Source organism: Rhinoderma darwinii, chromosome 2 (assembly GCF_050947455.1).
Source record: "Rhinoderma darwinii isolate aRhiDar2 chromosome 2, aRhiDar2.hap1, whole genome shotgun sequence".
NCBI lineage: Eukaryota > Metazoa > Chordata > Amphibia > Anura > Rhinodermatidae > Rhinoderma > Rhinoderma darwinii.
In genome coordinates, this window is record NC_134688.1 from 305102072 (window position 1) to 305120274 (window position 18203).

Sequence of the window (18203 nt, forward strand, 5' to 3'; positions counted from 1 at the left end):
TTTTACCACTATTTACACAAAAGCACAGCAAAAACAGTTTCTAAATTATTGCTGCAAAACTACAATGTGTGAATGTCCTTACAGTATCATATGTACACGAGAATCATATATATCCACATACACACAGATTATATATACATACATACATATATATATATATATATATATATATATATATATATATAAAACACACACATTTACACACTCATACACACACTTACCTTCTATGTAGGATCTCTAATGCAGACAGTCTCATATATAGACGAGAATTATATATATATATGCAGACACACACACACACACACAAACAAACAAACAAACATTTACACACTCATACACACACTTACCTTCTATGTAGGATCTCTCATGCAGTCTCTTGAAGCAGCAGGGGCATCCCAAGACAGCAGATATAACAGGCTGCAGAAATAGCTGGTCTGTTAGACAAATAGGGGGACACAGCACACGAGAGGAGGGGGGCAGAGGAGACACAGGAGAGGAGGGGGACACAGAAGGGGGACACAGAAGAGTGACACAGAAGAGCACAGGAGAGGGACACAGGGGAGGACTAGACACAGAGCTTCCTCTCTGCAGACGCTGAGGCTGTGAACTCTCCCCTCCCCCTCTTCTCTGCACCGACTGCTTCAGAAGAAAGGGAGAGAGAGGGAGAGGACGTAGCTTGTATTCAAAGCAGTCCACCGCTCACCTCATTCGTCTGGTCACTTGCTTGAGGAGACGACCGCTCCTTCTGCAGACCTGCTCCTCTCTGGTGGCGCGTGCTTCATACATCGTCAGAGAGGAGCAGGAGTGTTCTCACAGACGGGCACATCTGCTAAGCAAAATAATCCCCCTCCCCCGGTCCAGTCTGTCTCTGGCTCAAAATGCCGCCCCCCACTTTCAGCTGGGCTGTGCCGCCTGAGGCTGTCGGCTCACATTGCCTCATGGTAGATGCGGCACTGTATACACCCAAATTTACAGCATGAACCTAAGACAAGGACATCCAACCACGTTATTGTATGCCTCATGCACACGACCGTTGTGCCACTCGGGCCGTTTTTGACGGCATCAGAGTGTCACCCGATAGCAGTGGCGTAACTACCGCCGTAGCGGCTGCTACGGGGCCCGCAGCATGAGGGGGCCCGTGTCGCCCGCCGGCATGGGCCCCCACAATGGCCGGAGGCTCCGCTAGCAGCTGCTATGGCTGCTACAGCGCGACGCCACTGAACACTACGGCAGAGCAGGGAGGTATCTCCCCGCTCTGCCATTAAACAAAAGACATGTATCCCCTATCCACAGGATAGGGGATACATGTGTGATCGCTGGCAGCGATAGGGAGAACGGCGGACTGAAAGTCCCCTGAAGTTCTCCATCACAAACCTCGGACTTCCGGGGTCTGTGACGGCAGCTCCGTAGAAATGAATGGAGCACCGGTCGCGCTTCTGCGCATGCGTGACTTGTGCTCCTTTCATTTTTATTGAGCTGTGCAGACGCCGGAAGTCAGAGGTTAGTCATGGAGAACTTGGGGGACTTTCAGTCCCCCGTTCTCCCTATCAATGCCAGCAATCACACATGTATCCCCTATCCTGTGGATAGGGAATACATGTCTTTTGTAGGACACACTGCAGGTCGCATTTTTTTGGGAGGGGGGGACGCTGTATGGCGTTCCCTACAGGGGGGGCTGTATGGCGTTCCCTACAGGGGGGGCTGTATGGCGTTCCCTACAGGGGGGGGCTGTATGGTGTTCCCTACAGGGGGGGCTGTATGGTGTGCTCTACAGGGGGGCTGTATGGCGTTCCCTACCGGGGGGGCTGTATGGCGTTCTCTACAGGGGGGGCTGTATGGTGTTCTCTACAGGGGGGGCTGTATGGCGTTCCCTACCGTGGTGGGGCTGTATGGCGTTAACGTAGATAACGCCATACAGCCCCCCTGTAGAGAACGCCATACAGCCCCCCCTGTAGAGAACGCCATACAGCCCCCTCTGTAGAGAACGCCATACAGCCCCCCCTGTAGAGAACACCATACAGCCCCCCCTGTAGAGAACACCATACAGCCCCCCTGTAGAGAACGCCATACAGCCCCCCTGTAGAGAACGCCATACAGCCCCCCTGTAGAGAACGCCATACAGCCCCCCTGTAGAGAACGCCATACAGCCCCCCTGTAGAGAACGGCATACAGCACCCCCTGTAGAGAACGTCATACAGCACCCCCTGTACAGAACGTCATACAGCCCCCCCTGTAGAGAACGCCATACAGCCCCCCTGTAGAGAACGCCATACAGGGGGGCTGTATGGCGTTCTCTATAGAGGGGGCTGTATGGAGTTATCTACAGGGGCTGTATGGCGTTATCTACAGGGGGGGCTGTATGGCATTCTCTACAGAGGGGGCTGTATGGCGTTATCTACATGGGGCGCTGTATGGCGTTATCTACAGAGGGGGCTGTATGGCGTTATCTACAGGGGGGTCTGTATGGCGTTATCTACAGGGGGGCTGTATGGCGTTATCTACAGGGGGGGCTGTATGGCGTTATCTACAGGGGGGCTGTATGGCGTTATCTACAGGGGGGCTGTATGGCGTTATCTACAGGGGGGCTGTATGGCGCTATCTACAGGGGGGCTGTATGGCGCTATCTACAGGGGGATGTATGGCGCTATCTAAAGGGGGGCTGTATGGCGTTATCTAAAGGGGGGGCTGTAAAAAAGGCACTATCTACAAGGGGGGGTTGTGTGACACCCAGGGGAGGTTTGCTATGGGGCCCAGTCTTTCCTAGTTACGCCCCTGCCCGATAATCTTCACACACCCATTCACTTTAGCAGGTGAATCGGGTCCGTGAAAAATGATCCGAGTCTCCGATACGAGGAAAGATGGGACATGTTCTATCTTTTCTCGGATCACGGACGGGACTCGGACGGCTCGCACGGTTGTTTGCATGAGGCGTTACTATGTTTGACTGTTTCTTGTTTGAAGATGCATATGAATATTGCAGTATACTGATCTGCTCTCTGGATTGTGTACTTGGTTTATTTTATTTTTGTCTACTGTGCAGTGACTACACTTAAAGCCACCCTTCGGTCCCAGGACAAAATTATAAATGTGATGGGGTATATGAAATTATATTACCTGGTGCCCTACAGTTGCGCCCCATTGTTGTGGATCTGCCGCTTTGGGATCCCCTCTGTGTTGTCAGAAAATGGCCACTGTGCTTCACAGGTCTAAAACACTCCCTTTGTTCTCGGATTGGCCAGAACTCCTCACGTGAGTAGTTGGAGTGTCTCAAGTTAGCGGTGTTATATGTGATCCCAGAAATGCACCAAATATCTTTTTAAGCCAAGCTTCGTTTTTCTGATAGAGAGTTCATTCCCTGCTTCCCTAAACACATCTTTATTGAAATAATACAATTCTGGGTGCCTGCAGGTACAACTAGTGGCAGCTTTCTGTACATGGATTTACTGCATGTTGCATTGCACTAAGTGGAAGCTATGTAAATTTATATACAAGAAACTGTACACAGTGACAGCTGCAGAAAGCAGGAATTTTATTATTTAAAGGGGTTATCTGGGTTTTTAAAACTGATGGCCTATACTTAGGATAGGCTGGCAATATTAGAGCGGTGTGGGTTCGACTCTTGTCACCCTCGCCGATCAGCTATTTGAAGGGGCTGCAGCCCTTGTATGAGAGCTGCATCCTCTTCATTGTTTTCATAGTTTAAGATGTCCTGCAGCCACGTTGGGACAACACAGAGGGACCCCAAAGTGGCGGATCCACCTCAGAGGGGCGAAACTGTAGGGCACCAGGTAATATTACTCCATATAGTCTGTCATATTTAAAATGTTGTCCCGGACCGGGTGGTCACTTTAGAGAGAACTATCCGCTCTCTTAACCCCTTCCCGCCATTGGACGTATATGTACGTCCTGGAAGGCATTGACTTCCCGCAAAATGCCGTACAATGTTTGGCACCGGCTCAGAAGCTGAGTCGGTGCCATCATCACCGGATCTCAGCTGTATCTTACAGCTGACATCCGACTGTAACGGCGGGGACCGAACTAGTTAACCCCTTCCCGCCCTAGCCACTTTTGACCTTCCTGACAGAGCCTCATTTTTCAAATCTGACATGTTCACTTTATGTGGTAATAACTCCGGAATGCTTTCACCTATCCAAGCGATTCTGAGATTGTTTTCTCGTGACACATTGCACTTTAAGTTACTTGCAAAATTTGCTCGATATGTTCAGTATTTAATTGTGAAAAACACCGAAAATTAGCGAAAAATTGCAAAAATTAGCATTTTTCTCAATTTATATAGTTACATAGTTACATAGTTACATAGTTAGTACGGCTGAAAAAAGACACATGTCCATCAAGTTCAACCAAGGGAAGGGAAAAGGGAAGGAAAAATTTCTACACATAGGAGCTAATATTTTTTTGTTCTAGGAAATTATCTAACCCTTTTTTAAAGCCATCTACTGTCCCTGCTGTGACCAGCTCCTGCGGTAGGCTATTCCATAAATTCACCGTTCTTACTGTAAAGAAGCCTTGTCGCCTGTGCAGCTTGAACCTTTTTTTCTCCAGACGGAGGGAGTGCCCCCTTGTTTTTTGAGCGGGTTTTACAAGGAACAGGATATCACCATATTTTTTGTATGTGCCATTAATATATTTATATAAGTTAATCATGTCCCCCCTTAGTCGTCTTTTTTCAAGGCTTAAATAGGTTTAATTCTTTCAATCTTTCCTCATAACTTAAATTCTCCATGCCCCTTATTAGCTTCGTTGCTCTGCTTTGTATTTTTTCCAACTCCAGGGCATCCTTTCTATGAACTGGAGCCCAGAACTGAACTGCATATTCTAGATGAGGCCTCACTAATGCTTTGTAAAGTGGCATTATTACATCCCTGTCCCGCGAGTCCATGCCTCTTTTAATACACGACAATATCCTGCTGGCCTTTGAAGCAGCTGATTGACACTGCATGCTGTTATTGAGTTTATGATTTACAAGTACACCCAGATCCTTCTCAACAAGTGAATCCGCCAGTGTAGCGCCCCCTAGGACATATGATGCATGCAGGTTGTTGGTACCCAGATGCATAACTTTACATTTATCTACATTAAACTTCATTTGCCAAGTGGACGCCCAAACACTTAGTTTGTTTAAATCTGCCTGTAATTCATGAACATCTTCCATAGTCTGAACTATATTACATAGCTTGGTGTCATCTGCAAAAATAGAAATAGTGCTATTAATCACTTCCTCTATATCATTAATAAATAAGTTGAATAATAGTGGTCCCAGCACTGAACCCTGGGGTACACCACTTATAACCGGTGACCATTCAGAGAAGGAATCATTGACCACAACTCTCTGGATACGGTCCTTGAGCCAGTTCTCAATCCAATTACAAACTATATTTTCTAAACCTATAGTCCTTAATTTACCCATTAGGCGTCTATGGGGGACAGTGTCAAATGCCTTTGCAAAGTCCAAAAACACTAAATCCACAGCGGCCCCTCTGTCTAGACTTCTGCTCACCTCTTCATAAAAACAGATTAGGTTAGTTTGACAACTTCTGTCCTTAGTAAAACCGTGCTGGCTGTCACTTATAATGCTATTTATTGTCACATAATCCTGTATATAGTCCCTCAATAGCCCCTCAAACATTTTCCCCACGATGGATGTTAAGCTTACTGGTCTATAATTACCCGGGGAAGACCTAGAGCCCTTTTTGAAAATAGGCACCACATTTGCCCTGCGCCAGTCCCTTGGCACTATACCAGTCACTAGAGATTCTCTGAATATTATGAAAAGGGGGACAGAAATAACTGAACTAAGCTCTTTAAGAATTCTAGGGTGTAACCCATCTGGTCCCGGAGCCTTGTGCACATTTATTTTATTTCATTTAGCTTGGACCATCTCTACATTCATCCAATTCAGTATATCAACTGATATATTAACAGCACTGGCACCGGCTACATCAGCTGCTCTTTCTTCTGTTGTATATACAGAGCTAAAGAACCCATTTAGTAACTCTGCCTTCTCTTGATCCCCTGTGATCAACTCCCCATTACCATTATCTAGGGGTCCTACATGTTCAGACCTTGGCTTTTTTGCATTTATATGCTTGAAGAATTTTTTAGGATTTGTTTTACTATCCTTGGCCACCTGCCTTTCATTTTGTATTTTTGCTAATTTTATTACATTTTTACAGATTTTATTAAGCTCTTTATATTTTACAAAGGCTACAGCTGTACCCTCAGATTTGTATTTTTTAAATGCCCTTTTTTTGTCATGTATTGCCCCTTTCACAGAAGGTGTAAGCCATGTGGGGTTTAATTTGAGTCGTTTATACTTATTACCTGTAGGAATAAATTTTGCACTATAATAACTCAAAGTAGATTTGAAAATCTCCCATTTATCATTTGTTCCATTATTTGACATTAGTTCTTCCCAGTCTATATCCTGAATTGCAGCCCTCATCCTGGGGAAATTGGCTTTCTTAAAATTAAATGTTTTTGCCCTCCCAGCCTGCGTTTGTTTTTTACAGTATAGGTAAAATTTAACTATATTGTGATCACTGTTACCGAGGTTTTCACGAACATTGACATTCCCAACAAGATCTGCATTATTAGAAATGACCAGATCCAACAGAGCTTCACCTCTAGTCGGGTCTTCCACAAACTGGCCCATAAAATTTTCCTGCAACAGGTTGAGGAAATGTCTCCCCTTTGCAGTTGAAGCCGAACCATGACACCAATTAATATCCCGGAAATTAAAATCTCCCATTATCACTACAGTACCCGCCTGTGCAGCCCGCTCCATCTGTTTATATATCTGACCTTCCATCTCCTCAGTTATATTGGGGGGTCTATAGATTACACCAAAAGTAATTTTTTCAGTGTTTACCTCCCTTTCTAGTTCCACCCACAAGGTTTCAACCTCCTCACAGTCTTCACCCACTATTGTCTCTTTCACACTCGCCTTCATATCACTTCTCACATACAGACATACACCACCACCTTTCCTATTTGTCCTGTTTTTACGAAAAAGTGTAAAACCCTGTAGATTTACAGCCCAGTCATGTGAAGAGTCCAGCCATGTTTCAGCAACACCAACTATATCTATATTTTCTTCCAGTATCAAGGCCTCCAGCTCCCCCATTTTGCTTGCTAGACTTCTGGCATTTGTGAACATACACTTTAACTTGCCTGTCAGTTTTTCACTTTTATTATCAGAAATGTGATTTGACATTAATCGGTCCTTTTTATTTACACTGATGTTTTGTAACGAAAGGATCTCCTTATCTTGTTGTCTAGTCCTCTCCCCACATTCTGTTTCTCCCCCCACCAATATAGTCTGACCCCTCTCTAACCTGGCTACCCCTTTTTTTTCTACATTGACCTCCCTCCTCAGCCCTAGTTTAAATACTCCGCCACCCCAGCTAGAATTCTCTCCCCCAGCACAGCGGACCCCCTTCCATTTAGGTGCAAATCATCTGCAGAATACAGTTTGTACCCCAATGAAAAGTCAGCCCAGTGCTCTAGGAACCCAAATCCTTCTCCTCTACACCAAGACTTCAGCCATGCATTTAACTCCCTAAGCTCCCGCTGTCTTTCCTGTGATGCGCATGGCACAGGCAGTATTCCTGAGAATACAACCTTGGAGGTCCTTCCCTTCAGCTTGTAGCCTAGTTCTTTAAAATTATTCTTAAGGCTCCTCCACCTACCATTTATTCTGTCGTTGGTACCGACATGGACCACGACAGCTGGATCATCACCAGCCCCTCCCAGCAATTTGTCCACCCGTTCCACCACATGCCGAACCCTGGCACCAGGGAGACAGCAAACCATTCGGTTGAGGTGGTCTTGGCGACAAATAATTCTATCCGTCTTCCTGATTATAGAATCCCCTACGACTATCAATTGTCTTGGCTTACCTGCATTACCATCCTGCCGACTACTAGCTGGGCTGTTCTCCCGGCTGTTAGGGAGATCAGTATCCACTAGGGCTGCCATTTCTGAGACTGACACCCTTGCATCATCACCCAACTTGGCAATTTTGCCTGGAATGTCAGAAACCGGATCGGCCTTCCTTGTCTTTGACCCCTTTCTACTGCCCCTAACTACATTAACCCAGCTACTTACCTGATCCTGCTCACCCATGTCTTCACCCTCCAGTTGTAACCCACTAACTGCATGCTCTGTGAGCAGCAAGCTCCGTTCAAAATTGTCTATCCTCCTCAGTGTTGCATTCTGCTCCTCCAAATCTCTAATATGAGCTTCCAGGTGAACAATATGCTCACATCTGCCACAGAGATATTCACCCTGGAACTCCGGCTCCAGTCGTGCATACATATGGCAAACTGTGCACTGAAGAAAACCTCCAATCTTGCTGTCCATTATCCCAGTTACCAAAAAAACAGCGAACAGGTGTTAATCAAAAAGATAAAGAAGTAGAAGAGCACTTACTTGGGCTTTAACTCCTCTTTTGAACTCTGGTTTTTGGAACTCCACTTAATATACAAACCACTTGCTATTCAAGCCACAGAGCTTGTAAGACAGGCAGTTATACCACACAAAATTGTTGCTAATTAACATCACCCATATGTCTACTTTAGGTTGGCATCGTTTTTTGAACATCCTTTTATTTTTCTATGACATCACAAGGCTTAGACCTTTAGCAGCAATTTCTCACATTTTCAAGAAAATTTCAAAAGGCCATTTTTACAGGGGCCAGATCAGTTGTGAAGTGGCTTTGAGGGCCTTATATATTAGAAACCCCCAAAAAGTCACCCCATTTTAAAAACTTCACCCCTCAAAGTATTCAAAACAGCATTTAGAAAATGTCTTAACGCTTTACACATTTCACAGGAATTAAAGCAATGTAGAAGTGAAATTTACAAATTTCATATTTTTTTGCAGAAATAAATTTTGAATACAATTTTTTTTATCACACAGAAGGTTTTAGCAGAGAAATGCAACTCAATATTAGTTGCCCAGTTTCTGAAGTTTTAGGAAATATCCCACATGTGGTCGTAGCGTGCTACTGGAATGAAGCACCGGCCTCAGAAGCAAAGGACCACCTAGTGGATTTTGGGCACCATGTCAGGTTTGAAGGACTCTTGCAGTGACAAAACAGTAAAAATCCCCCAAAAGTGACACCATCTGGGAAACTAGACACCTCAAGGAAATTATCTAGGGGTGTAGTGAGCACTTTGACCGCACAGGTTTTTTACAGAAATTATTGGAAGTAGGCCGTGAAAATTAAAATCAACATTTATTCAAAGAAAATGTAGGTTTAGCGATATTTTTTTTCTCATTTCCACAAGGACTGAAGGAGAAAAAGCACCGCAAAATTTGTAAAGCAATTTCTCCCGAGTAAAACAATACCCCACATGTGGTAATAAACGGATATTTGGACACACGGCAGGGCTTAGAAGGGAAAGAGCGCCATTTGGCTTTTGGAGCTCAAATTTAGCAGGAATGGTTTGAGAGGCCATGTCACATTTACAAAGCCCCTGAGGGGACAAAACAGTAGAAACCCCCCACAAGTGACCCCATTTCGGAAACTACACCCATTGAGGAAATTATCTAGGGGTATAGTGAGTGTTTTGACCCCACAGGTTTTTTGGATAAATTATTGGAAGTAGGCTGTGAAAATGATAATCTAATTTTTTTCAAAGAAAATGTAGGTTTACCTATTTTTTTCTCATTTCCACAAGGACTGAAGGAGAAAAAGCACCGTAAAATTTGTAAAGCAATTTCTCCCGAGTAAAACAATACCCCACATGTGGTAATAAACGGATATTTGGACACACGGCAGGGCTTAGAAGGGATGGAGTGCCATTTGGCTTTTGGAGATCACATTTAGCAGGAATGGTTTGCGGAGGCCATGTCACATTTACAAAGCCCCTGAGGGGACAAAACAGTGGAAACCCCCCACAAGTGACCCCATTTTGGAGACTACACCCATTGAGGAAATTATCTAGGGGTATAGTGAGCGGGCCCTGATTGCAGACAAACACCGCTACGGTATGCAGGAGCTGCTGGATGCGCATGCACAGTGGCCTCTGCTCAGAGACAAACACTGCGACGGTATGCAGGCGCTGCTGGATGCGCATGCGCAGTGGGTCAACTACGCCACTCTGGAAGCTGCCTGACAGCCCCGCTGACACGCCACCTCTTAGCCGACCGGAAGTACATGGCGGGCGGCTTGGGACATCGCGGGACTACCCGCCGCCGCTGTGGAGCTCATACACTGTAGCCCCCTGGGTAATGCACAGCTTGCACAAGGCTCCTCTACCCTGGGCTGCAATGGCCAGCACACGCCCGCACATACACTGTGGAGCTGCCTGACAGCCCCGGTCACACGCATCCTCTTAGCCGACCGGAAGTACACGGCAGGCGGCTTGGGACATCGCGGGACTACCCGCCGCCGCTGTTTAGCTCATACACTGTAGCCCCCCAGAGTAATGCACAGCTTGCACAAGGCTCCTCTACCCCGGGCTGCAATGGCCAGCACACGCCTGCACATACACTCTGGAGCTGCCTGACAGCCCCGGTCACACGCATCCTCTTAGCCGACCGGAAGTACACGGCAGCCGGCTTGGGACATCGCGGGACTACCCGCCGCCGCTGTGGAGCTCATACACTGTAGCCCCCCGGGTAATGCACAGCTTGCACAAGGCTCCTCTACCCCGGGCTGCAATGGCCAGCACACGCCCGCACATACACTCTGGAGCTGCCTGACAGCCCCGGTCACACGCATCATCTTAGCCGACCGGAAGCACACGGCAGGCGGCTTGGGACATCGCGGGACTACCCGCCGCCGCTGTGGAGCTCATACACTGTAGCCCCCCGGGTAATGCACAGCTTGCACAAGGCTCCTCTACCCCGGGCTGCAATGGCCAGCACATGCCCGCACATACACTCTGGAGCTGCCTGACAGCCCCGGTCACACGCATCATCTTAGCCGACCGGAAGTACACGGCAGGCGGCTTGGGACATCGCGGGACTACCCGCCGCCGCTGTGGAGCTCATACACTGTAGCCCCCCGGGTAATGCACAGCTTGCACAAGGCTCCTCTACCCCGGGCTGCAATGGCCAGCACATGCCCGCACATACACTCTGGAGCTGCCTGACAGCCCCGGTCACACGCATCATCTTAGCCGACCGGAAGTACACGGCAGGCGGCTTGGGACATCGCGGGACTACCCGCCGCCGCTGTGGAGCTCATACACTGTAGCCCCCCGGGTAATGCACAGCTTGCACAAGGCTCCTCTACCCCGGGCTGCAATGGCCAGCACACGCCCGCACATACACTCTGGAGCTGCCTGACAGCCCCGGTCACACGCATCCACTTAGCCGACCGGAAGTACACGGCAGGCGGCTTGGGACATCGCGGGACTACCCGCCGCCGCTGTGGAGCTCATACACTGTAGCCCCCCGGGTAATGCACAGCTTGCACAAGGCTCCTCTACCCCGGGCTGCAATGGCCAGCACACGCCCGCACATACACTCTGGAGCTGCCTGACAGCCCCGGTCACACGCATCCTCTTAGCCGACCGGAAGTACAGGGCAGGCGGCTTGGGACATCGCGGGACTACCCGCCGCCGCTGTGGAGCTCATACACTGTAGCCCCCCGGGTAATGCACAGCTTGCACAAGGCTCCTCTACCCCGGGCTGCAATGGGCAGCACACGCCGCTCATACACTCTGGAGCTAGCTAACAGCAACTGCTGATAATGATGATGACGATAATGATGATGATAATGCGCAAAGGGTTATCTACCGGCGGACAGTGACACTCTCGCCCTGGAACTCTTCCCCGGCCTCTGCTGCCTGTCATACACCGCTCTCAGCTGCAGCTGCTCACGCACAGAGGCAGAGTCCCAGCGGACAGTGCCACTCTCGCCCTGGAACTCTACCCCGGCCTCTGCTGCCGTCATATACCGCTCCCGTTACCAGCAGATGCTGCTGCTGATCTATGATGATGATTGATGATGCGCAAAGGGTTATCTACCAGCGGACAGTGCCACTATCGCCCTGGAACTCTATCCCGGCCTCTGCTGCCGTCATACACCGCTCTCAGCTGCAGCTGCTCACGCACAGAGGCAGAGTCCACGCGGACAGTGCCACTATCGCCCTGGAACTCTGGCTGGGCATGGGGACACAGGTTGCTCCCACTGCCCCCCCACCGGGACCTTCCAGCAATCACCCTGGAACTCTGGCCCGGCATGGGGATGCAGGTTGCTCCCGCTGCCCCACTCACCCCACCGGACCCTACAGCAATCACCCTGGAACTCTGGCTGGGCATGGGGATGCAGGTTGCTCCCGCTGCCCCACCCACCCCACCGGACCCTACAGCAATCACCCTGGAACTCTGGCTGGGGATGCAGGTTGCTCCCGCTGCCCCCCCCCCACCGGGACCTTCCAGCAATCACCCTGGAACTCTGGCTGGGCATGGGGACACAGGTTGCTCCCGCTGCCCCCCCCCCCACCGGGACCTTCCAGCAATCACCCTGGAACTCTGGCTGGGCATGAGTATGCAGGTTGCTCCCGCTGCCCCCCCACCGGGACCTTCCAGCAATCACCCTGGAACTCTGGCCGGACATGGGGATGCAGGTTGCTCCCGCTGCCCCCCAACGGGACCTTCCAGCAATCACCCTGGAACTCTGGCTGGGCATAGGGATGCAGGTTGCTCCCGCTGCCCCCCCACCGGACCCTACAGCAATCACCCTGGAACTCTGGCTGGGCATGGGTATGCAGGTTGCTCCCGCTGCCCCCCCCCCCACCGGACCCTACAGCAATCACCCTGGAACTCTGGCTGGGCATGGGTATGCAGGTTGCTCCCGCTGCCCCCCCCCCACCGGGACCTTCCAGCAATCACCCTGGAACTCTGGCCCGGCATGGGGATGCAGGTTGCTCCCGCTGCCCCCCACCGGACCCTACAGCAATCACCCTGGAACTATGGCTGGGCATGGGGATGCAGGTTGCTCCTGCTGCCCCCCCCCCCACCGGACCCTACAGCAATCACCCTGGAACTCTGGCTGGGCATGGGGACGCAGGTTGCTCCCGCTGCCCCCACACCGGGACTTTCCAGCAATCACCCTGGAACTCTGGCCAGGCATAGGGACACGGGTTGGTCCCGCTGCCCCCCCCACCCCACCGGACCCTACAGCAAACACCGTGGAACTCTGGCTGGGCATGGGGACACAGGTTGCTCCCGCTGCCCCCCCACCGGGACCTTCCAGCAATCACCCTGGAACTCTGGCTGGGCATGGGGATGCAGGTTGCTCCCGCTGCCCCCCACCAGGACCTTCCAGCAATCACCCTGGAACTCTGGCTGGGCATGGGGATGCAGGTTGCTCCCGCTGCCCCCCCACGGGACCCTACAGCAATCACACTGGAACTCTGGCTGGGCATGGGTATGCAGGTTGCTCCCGCTGCCCCCCCACCGGACCCTACAGCAATCACCCTGGAACTCTGACTGGGCATGGGTATGCAGGTTGCTCCCGCTGCCCCCCCACCGGGACCTTTCAGCAATCACCCTGGAACTCTGGCCCGGCATGGGGATGCAGGTTGCTCCCGCTGCCCCCCACCGGACCCTACAGCAATCACCCTGGAACTATGGCTGGGCATGGGGATGCAGGTTGCTCCCGCTGCCCCCCCACCCCACCGGACCCTACAGGAATCACCCTGGAACTCTGGCTGGGCATGGGGATGCAGGTTGCTCCCGCTGCCCCCCCACCGGACCCTACAGCAATCACCCTGGAACTATGGCTGGGCATGGGGATGCAGGTTGCTCCCGCTGCCCCCCCACCGGACCCTACAGCAATCACCCTGGAACTCTGGCTGGGCATGGGTATGCAGGTTGCTCCCGCGGCCCTCCCCCCCACCGGGACCTTCCAGCAATCACCCTGGAACTCTGGCCCGGCATGGGGATGCAGGTTGCTCCCGCTGCCCCCCACCGGACCCTACAGCAATCACCCTGGAAATATGGCTGGGCATGGGGATGCAGGTTGCTCCTGCTGCCCCCCCCCCACCGGACCCTACAGCAATCACCCTGAAACTCTGGCTGGGCATGGGGACGCAGGTTACTCCCGCTGCCCCCCCCACCGGGACTTTCCAGAAATCACCCTGGAACTCTGGCCGGGCATAGGGACACAGGTTGGTCCCGCTGCCCCCCCCCCACCCCACCGGACCCTACAGCAATCACCTTGGAACTCTGGCTGGGCATGGGGATGCAGGTTGCTCCCGCTGCCCCCCCACCGGGACCTTCCAGCAATCACCCTGGAACTCTGGCTGGGCATGGGGATGCAGGTTGCTCCCGCTGCCCCCCCCCACCGGGACCTTCCAGCAATCACCCTGGAACTCTGGCTGGGCATGGGGATGCAGGTTGCTCCCGCTGCCCCCCCCCCACCCCACCGGACCCTACAGCAATCACCTTGGAACTCTGGCTGGGCATGGGGATGCAGGTTGCTCCCGCTGCCCCCCCCCCCACCGGGACCTTCCAGCAATCACCCTGGAACTCTGGCTGGGCATGGGGATGCAGGTTGCTCCCGCTGCCCCCCCCCCCCCACCGGGACCTACCAGCAATCACCCTGGAACTCTGGCTGGGCATGGGGATGCAGGTTGCTCCCGCTGCCCCCCCACCGGGACCTTCCAACAATCACCCTGGAACTCTGGCCGGGCATAGGGACACAGGTTGCTCCCGCTGCCCCCCGGGACCTTCCAGAAATCACCCTGGAAGTCTGACTTCAGAAAAAAAAAACTTGTGTTTTTTTTTTCCGGAGAAGGTAAAAAGAGCAGCGGACCGACCAGCCAGCGAGGCCGACGGGGACTTCCAGGAGGCCGGCGTGAGGTGGCTGCGCCTACCGCTCGAGCCCTGGAAGTCCGCCGCGGCTTTTCTCACTCGAGGTGGCGGAGGCTCACACAGGGGGGCTGCCCCTGCCGGGATGCACAGTTCCCTCACGGGTCCTCTATCTCTCCCCACCCGGCTGCACTCTGCAGCACCGGCCACTCACATGCATGACGAGCGGACCGGAAGTGCTTGGCAGGCGGGTGGACTACGGGAGTCGCCGCGGGCGCTGTGCAGCTCGTACGCGGCTGCCCCTGGGCATGCACAGCTTCCCCGTGGCTCCTCTATCCCCCACGGGTGAAATAGGCAGGCACACGCCGCTCATACACGGAGCTGGCTCACCGCCGCTGACATGCATCCTTCGCGGACCGGAAGTGCTTGTCGGGCGGGTGGACAGAACGGGACTCGCCGCGGGCGCTGTGGAGCTCGTACAAGGAAGCTGCCGGCATGCACAAGCTCCCACGGGGCCCCTCTATCCAGGCCGCCCATCGCCAGACCCGCCGCTCGTACTTTGCTGCAAGCGGTCGGCCGCCGATAGGCGTCGGTCACGCCGTGGAACTCTGCCCCGGCTGCCCCCAGGCATGCACAGCTTCCCCATGGCTCCTCAAACCCCCTCCCACAGGTGCAATAGGCAGGCACACGCCGCTTATACTCCGTACACTGCCGGGCGGGTGGACAGAACGGGACTCGCCGCGGGCGCTGTGGAGCTCGTACGAGGAAGCTGCCGGCATGCACAAGCTCCCACGGGGCCCCTCTATCCAGGCCGCCCATCGCCAGACCCACCGCTCGTACTTTGCTGCAAGCGGTCGGCCGCCGATAGGTGTCGGTCACGCCGTGGAACTCTGCCCCGGCTGCCCCCAGGCATGCACAGCTTCCCCATGGCTCCTCAAACACCCCCACGGGTGCAATAGGCAGGCACACGCCGCTTATACTCACTCCGTACACTGCCGGGCGGCTGGAGACAACGGCACACGCCGTGGGCGCTGTGGAGCTCCCACAAGGAAGCTGCCGGCATGCACAAGCTCCCACGGGGCCCCTCTATCCAGGCCGCCCATCGCCAGACCCGCCGCTCGTAATTTGTTGCAAGCGGTCGGCCGACCATTTGCATCGGTCACGCCGTGGAACTCTGCCCCGGCTGCTGCTGCCACCACACACCGCTCCCGGCCACACCTGCTGATGCAGAGAGGCAAAGTCCCAGCGGGCACAGTCACTCTGGCCCCTGGAACTCTGCCCCGGACTCTGATCGCAGACAAACACCGCTACGGTATGCAGGCGCTGCTGGATGCGCATGCGCAGTGGTCTCTGCTCAGAGACAAACACCGCTACGGTATGCAGGCGCTGCTGGATGCGCATGCGCAGTGGCCTCTACTCAGAGACAAACACCGCGACGGTATGCAGGCGCTGCTGGATGCGCATGCGCAGTGGGTCAACTACGCCACTCTGGAAGCTGCCTGACAGCCCCGCTGACACGCATCCTCTTAGCCGACCGGAAGTACATGGCAGGCGGCTTGGGACATAGCGGGACTACCCGCCGCCGCTGTGGAGCTCATACACTGTAGCCCCCGGGTAATGCACAGCTTGCACATGTCTCCTCTACCCCGGGCTGCAATGGCCAGCACACGCCCGCACATGCACTCTGGAGCTGCCTGACAGCCCCGGTCACACGCATTCTCTTAGCCGACCGGAAGTACGTGGCAGGCGGCTTGGGACATAGCGGGACTACCCGCCGCCGCTGTGGAGCTCATACACTGTAGCCCCCTGGGTAATGCACAGCTTGCACACGGCTCCTCTACCCCGGGCTGCAATGGCCAGCACACGCCCGCACATACACTCTGGAGATGCCTGACAGCCCCCGCTGACACGCATCCTCTTAGCCGACCGAAAGTACATGACAGGCGGCTTGGGACATAGCGGGACTACCCGCCGCCGCTGTGGAGCTCATACACTGTAGCCCCCCGGGTAATGCACAGCTTGCACACGGCTCCTCTACCCTGGGCTGCAATGGCCAGCACACGCCCGCACATACACTCTGGAGCGGCCTGACAGCCCCGCAAACACTCCACCTCCTAGCCGACCGGAAGTACATGGCAGGCGGCTTGGGACATAGCGGGACTACCCGCCGCCACTTTGTAGCTCATACACTGTAGCCCCCCGGGTAATGCACAGCTTGCACACGGCTCCTCTACCCCGGGCTGCAATGGCCAGCACACGCCCGCACATACACTCTGGAGCGGCCGGACAGCCCCGCTGACACGCATCCTCTTAGCCGACCGGAAGTACATGGCAGGCGGCTTGGGACATAGCGGGACTACCCGCCGCCGCTGTGGAGCTCATACACTGTTGCCCCCGGGCATGCACAGATTCCCCACAGTTCCTATGTCCCCTCCACGGGTGCACTCAGCAGGCACAACCCGCTTATACTCCCCGCTGCTGCTGCTGCTGCCGATAATGATGATGACCATAATGATCATGATGATGCGCAAAGGGTGATCTACCAGCGGACAGTGCCACTATCGCCCTGGAACTCTACCCCGGCCTCTGCTGCCGTCATACACCGCTCCCGTTACCAGCAGATGCTGCTGCTGATCTATGATGATGGTTGATGATGCGCAAAGGGTTATCTACCGGCGGACAGTGCCACTATCGCCCTGGAACTCTACCCCGGCCTCTGCTGCCGTCATACACCGCTCCCGTTACCAGCAGATGCTGCTGCTGATATATGATGATGATTGATGATGCGCAAAGGGTTATCTACCGGCTGACAGTGCCACTATCGCCCTGCAACTCTATCCTGGCCTCTGCTGCCGTCATACACCGCTCTGTGCGTGAGCAGCTGCGGCTTTAGAGTCAAAGTCCCAGCGGGCAGTCACACTCTCGCCCTGGAACTCTACCTCGGCCTCTGCTGCCGTCATACACCGCTCCCGTTACCAGCAAAGGCTGCTGCTGATCTATGATGATGATTGATGATGCGCAGAGGGTTAGCTATCGGCGGACAGTGACACTCTCGCCCTGGAACTCTACCCCGGCCTCTGCTGCCGTCATACACCGCTCCCGTTACCAGCAGATGCTGCTGCTGATCTATGATGATGGTTGATGATGCGCAAAGTGTTATCTACCAGCGGACAGTGCCACTATCGCCCTGGAACTCTATCCCGGCCTCTGCTGCCGTCATACACCGCTCTCAGCTGCAGCTGCTCACGTACAGAGTCAAAGTCCCAGCGGACAGTGCCACTATCGCCCTGGAACTCTATCCCGGCCTCTGCTGCGGTCATACACCGCTCTCAGCTGCAGCTGCTCACGTACAGAGTCAAAGTCCCAGCGGACAGTGCCACTATCGCCCTGGAACTCTATCCCGGCCTCTG